Raw genomic sequence first — 5,656 nt, 5'->3', positions numbered from 1 at the left:
TAGTATCATGAGCATCCGGGTATCTAGTCCTGCCCTCAATCATATCGATGTGTTACGACGAGCATCCTGGTACCAGTCCAAGCCTCGACCGCACTTATATATTATGGCAAGCATCCGGGTATCTAGTTCCGGCCTTGGCCACTATGAACATTCGGACAAGCATCTGGATCCAGTCCCGGCCTCGACCCCTAAGGCACCCCTAAAATGATTAGCTCTTGGAGATTTTGGGTTCGGGAATGATATAGTAGTTCGGCTTCTAACATCGCAGATTCTTGGTTCCTTGCCTTGGTAGTTGTAGCTATTCTATGTACTCGGCGAGCTTATGGGGGTTCGTCCGAGTTTTTATTTAAATTGCCCACGAGTGTCCTGGTTGGGCTTATGGGTGCCCAGTTGGGTATAGTTAGCTGTAGTTCTCATAGATAGTACTATTTTCATTTTAGATGCTTATGTTGATCTCTATTTAGGCTTATTCCTCTTTTTAATATTATTTTTACTTTTTTTTGCTCAGTCGGCCTATGATGCCTACTGGGTACCTGTTGTCTTGGTACTCATACTACACTCTGCATCTACTTTCGTGATGTAGTACCGAGCACCAGCTACCATCACGAATAGATCAAGCCTATTGCTATCAGATTCGGAGACTAGGGCGAGCACTTGGCATTTCTGGATCACTTCTGTCTCCTTCAGGATGGATAGCCCATCTTTTTTCTTTTGAGCTTAGCCAGTTATTGTATATATATGTTCGGTCCACTTTTGGTACTTGTACTCGTCTTTTACTTTGTAGAAGCTCTGTACCTGTGACTTACAAGTTTTGGGAGGGATCTTTAGTTGTTAATATCATGTTTTGGTCTACTTCCGCTTATTCCTTCTGCTTATTTTTATAATTCGCCACTCTTGTTTAATTTTCGGCCTCAAACCTATTACTTGATGTTCCGGATTTATGGATTGTCTTACCTACTAGTGGGTTATAGTAAGTGCCATCATGACCTGAGGAATCGAGTCGTGACAAGTTCGTATCAGAGTCCAGGTTCATTGGTCTCACTTCTACAGAGCTAACGTCTAGTAGAGTCTCGCGGATAGGTGCGAACACGTCCGTAACTTATCTTTGGGAGGCTACTGTCATAACCCGTATTTTTCACATTCGGATATTTCGGAGACAACTGTAACAAGTCAAGGACAAGGCTATGTTTGATCTTGTTGGATACAAAATTCTTACGATTAATTGGAATTTCAACTTGGAAATATTAGAAAAAGTAAGGGGCAAAAATTAGAATTTCTCATGGAGGATGTTATATCCCGTATTTTATACGGTTGGATGTTTTAAGGTAGCCGTGGTAAAGTTAAGGAAATGAACATCTTCCAAAATTTATTTAATATACAAGTTGGATATGAATATTATTTATGATCATTAATAGTGTGGAAATATTGGAAAAGGCAAAGGGCAAAAAGGAAAATTCGCAAAGTGGCCTATGGTAATATTGTGGAAGGCTAGGGGTAAAATGGGAATTTCACAAAGTCTTCAAGAAGACTCATGTGGGACCCACATTCCACATGGCAGCCCATGATTGGAGAAAAGGGGTGTGTTGGACCAATGAAACCTTGACATGTGTCACCACTTAGATCTTGACATTTGTCGCCACTTAGGGGATGACATGTGTCACCACTTAGGGGATGACATGTGTCACCCCTAAAGTTGTATATATATATATATATGAGTCTTATGACTCATTAATTTCCATAATCATCTAGAGATTTCAAGAGAAACAAAACGAAATAACAAGAGGAAGAAAGAAGAGAAGAGAAGAGAAACTTAGGCTAGAAACAAGGAAAGAGCTACGATTTTGGGAGGAGAAAAAGGTAAGTTCTCCGATTCCGTTCCAAGAATTAATTATATGAGCTATACCATGATGTTATGAAGATGTTAGTAATGAAATTTTATGGTTTTAGGCAGCCCAAAACGTTACCAAACAGTCCCTAAGTTTCAGCTGCACTAAAGGAAATTCCGAGGCAAGTTTTGGCGAGTTTTGGTGAATTTCGGGAAAGGTAAAGTTTTATGTTTTGAACTGGACTTTATGATGATGTTATGAAGTATATTACATGTCTTAAAATATGCTGGAAGTGGAAAAAAATGTATAAGGATGTTTGAAGTTGGAAACAAACTAAATGGAAGTCGTAGTAGTTAAATCGAAGTCGCGTAGTGTGTTGTTGTTGTGGTGCTGCTGTTTGGTGGAGGTTTAATTGTGTGTTGCAGGGCTGTAAAGTACTCAAAATGGATGTGGTTGCTGCTGGTTTCAGCCACACAACCCTCCATTTGGTATGACTACATATTTTACGAAATAAAGGTTAAAAACTCTATTTTGGTACCGTAGTTTGGAATGAGTTGTATAGAGCTTGTATTGTTTAAAGTTGAAGTGATTTACTTGTATACATTCTGCTGGCTGTTGTTGTTGGTATGGTTGTTGACATGGTGGCCGATTTGAAAACTCGGAGATGTTCAAGTTACAGAGGAGATGCTGCCCGATTTTCGGTAGATTCGGAGCTAGTAATAAACTAGTCGAAAGACATAGATAAGGAAATGATTCCTATGGTTACTTGGGTGTAGAGTTGGGAATTGGAAAGTGAAAGTTTATTAACCTTAGTATTAATTTCATGTTAAATAGGTTCAAGAGACGACGAGGCGAGCATAGTTAAGAGTAATCCGTAAGAGGTACGTAAAGCGAACCTTTCTTTCTTTTGGCATGTCTTTGTCATAAGTATGTAAAGCTTATACTTTCTCTTCTTTTGGCATGTATTTGTTATAAGTATGTAAAACCTTTCTTTCTTTTGGCATGTATTTGTTATAAGTATGTAAAGCATATTCTTTCGATTTTCATGTTTTGACATAAGTATGTAAAGCTAATCTTTGATTTGGTATGGTATTTATGAAACAAAAATATGACTTTTATATAATTTTAAAGAGGTTCCTATTCCTAGAGCCATTAGGATAGCCAATTCCTTGATTTCCAAAAGGTATTTTATTATGCTTCGATACGTCTATATGATTCCAGAAGATTTACTTTGATATAATCCGGGGTAACTTTCGAAAGGTACTTGACATGAGTCTCGTCTCAATTTTTAAATGATAGCTCATTCTGATTATTCCATTGAGTCTTAAATATGATTTAAATTGCATATAGTTTCTCACTACTCCACTCGTGGATGCCTCAATGCTTCCTTCACTGAGCCTGGGCCAGGATATGTTTTTGTGCGTATTTCTCTGCATTATTCGCCGTGTCCCGACGTGAGGGGGCAGGTATGACATGTACCATGGGGTGGTAAATATTATGCCACGGAGTTATGCTGTGCCATGTACATATATGTTTGTGATATGATATGATATGATATGATTTGATATGGCTATCTGATATGATATGATTTGTTATGGAGATATTCCCTACTCTGGTGTTATGCTGTGCCGTGGTGCCGATGATGGGAGGGCAACCACAGTTTGTTCACCGAGTCCCATAATGGGGCCGGATATGGCATATGTTTTTCTGTATACATTATCGGAGGTTTTGATCAGCATTTGATATTTCTGGACATTTTGCTCAGTTTTGTACATTCTATCGCGGTAATGACTTTACTTAGTACAACCCATTATATGTGGTTTGATAAACATTTGATATTTTTGGATATTTTGCTCATTTTTGTACATTTTGCTCTGGTAATGACTTTATTGATTTCAGTCCATGCTTTACATACTCAGTACATTTTCTGTACTGATCCCCTTTCTTCGGGGGCTGCGTTACATGCCCGCAGGTATAGATGATTGGTTTGCTGATCCGCTCGCTTAGGACATCCACCATGTTGGTCGACAGTGCTCCTTTGTCCGGAGCCCTATTTTGGTACTGACACTTTCTGTTGTATATATATATATATATATATATATATATATATATATATATATATATATATATATATATATATATATATATGTTGTTCAGGGTACGGTGGGGCCCTGTCCCGTCATATGACTAGGATATCATTCTATAGAGGTCTGTAAACATGAGATGTGGGTTTTATATATATGTCTTGGTTTTTTTTTTGTGTTTCGTGATGGCCTATCGGCCCTCGTGTATTATATCTGTTTAGAGATCTCTTCTAATCATTACCTATGTTTATTCGATTGATGTACTAAGTGGGGCTAAGGGTACGTATGGGTGTCCAACTCGGGCACCAGTCATGGCCTACGGAGTTGGGTCATGACAGAAGTGGTATCAGAGCGGTCCTTCCTCGGAATGTCTACAGACCGTGTCTAGTAGAGTCTTGTTTATCGGTGTGTTGCGCGCCACATCTATAAACAGGAGGCTATAGGAAATTTAGGATGTTACCTTTCTTTCATAACTAAGATCGTGCAATAGAGCCCATCCATAGGACATGAAATTCCTTTTTCTAACATTTGATTTCAGTTAAGGAACGATATCGATAGAGGAATGCGATGGATGATATTGGGAGCTACATAGTATACGGGTAAGTAAAGGTATGAAAGCGATATGTTGAGTAAGGTGTTGAGCTTGAAATGTAAAGTTGAAAATTTAAAGGAAAGTAGATAGGAAAGTGCAATAAATGCAGTTTGAGGTAGACACATGAGGTAAGTCCATTATTTTCATACGGTTATTGATATTGAAAGCTCTGTGTGACTGTGATATAAGGTGATATAAAAAAATGTATATGTTGTCCCTGTGAGGCATTGCTGCTATCTTCTGCGTGCAGGTTTTGAGATAGTACAAAATACAGAGGAAACTATTCCCAATTATTTTTTTGAGAATGGAACAAAAGCAAGGAAGAGACTGAGACATACGTTTAGAAGATGTATTGGAAGTTGATACCAATAGGGTAAAATTTATAACGTTGGACTAAAACTGAAAGAGGTTCCCTCTATGTTTTCGGTAAAAGGAGTACCATTTTTACTTGGAGAGTCATAATTCGAAAAAGAATTTCGGTTGGAAGGAAAAGTGTCCAGTGATTGAGTTTCATTCTTGCTGGAAAGTACAAAACCCTCAGCTGTTATTTGAGGACTAGAAAAAAATTGTTCACGACTCAAGACCATGTGAGTCAAGTACTAGGAAGTACTCTGATGCTTAGTGGATATTAGTTCCTCTCTGGTGGAGGTTGGGAAAATGTTGTATGGGGACATCTTATCAGTTCCTAGTCGACTAATTGGAGGTGTAACCTGTGAATGGAAAAACATAAATTTGTAGGCGATTCAAGGTCACGTGTTTCATATGGTGGAAAAATGCTGGGGTGATTCATTAGGGCCTGCGATACGGAGGGATGATTTAGACAAAGGTTGAATACGTTTGCCTCACCAACTAGAATTAACCTGTAGCAAGAATTGTGAGGAAGGTGAAGAAGTGTTATACGAGTAGGGTATACTGTGAATATACGAGAATTGTTATGGAAATAAGTAAAGCTTAGTAAGGAAGCAACTACAAGATATGGTCGTGAGTAAGATTAGGAGTTAGTATCGGGTACATGATAAGGATGAAAGCTCATGAGGCAGAAAAGGGTATTATGTATATGTACCTCCATATTGGAAAATAGTGGGATACCTAGAGGAGAAAGAACAGAAATTACAAAACAACCGAGGCATTATGAAATTATTAAAGGAACAAGT

The 5,656-nt window shown here is 38.4% G+C and overlaps 1 long non-coding RNA gene across 1 annotated transcript; it reads left to right on the top strand.

Annotated features, from left to right (window-relative positions):
* The first annotated feature begins 1,768 nt into the window (after positions 1-1,768).
* On the top strand, positions 1,769-2,737 carry LOC129888704 (uncharacterized). Its single transcript, XR_008766701.1, has 3 exons — positions 1,769-1,857; positions 1,948-2,043; positions 2,661-2,737. It is a non-coding gene; the product is annotated as an uncharacterized LOC129888704 (long non-coding RNA).
* The last annotated feature ends 2,919 nt before the right edge of the window (positions 2,738-5,656 follow it).

This window comes from Solanum dulcamara, chromosome 1 (genome assembly GCF_947179165.1).
Source record: "Solanum dulcamara chromosome 1, daSolDulc1.2, whole genome shotgun sequence".
NCBI lineage: Eukaryota > Viridiplantae > Streptophyta > Magnoliopsida > Solanales > Solanaceae > Solanum > Solanum dulcamara.
This window is presented reverse-complemented; position numbering and strand designations above follow the sequence as displayed.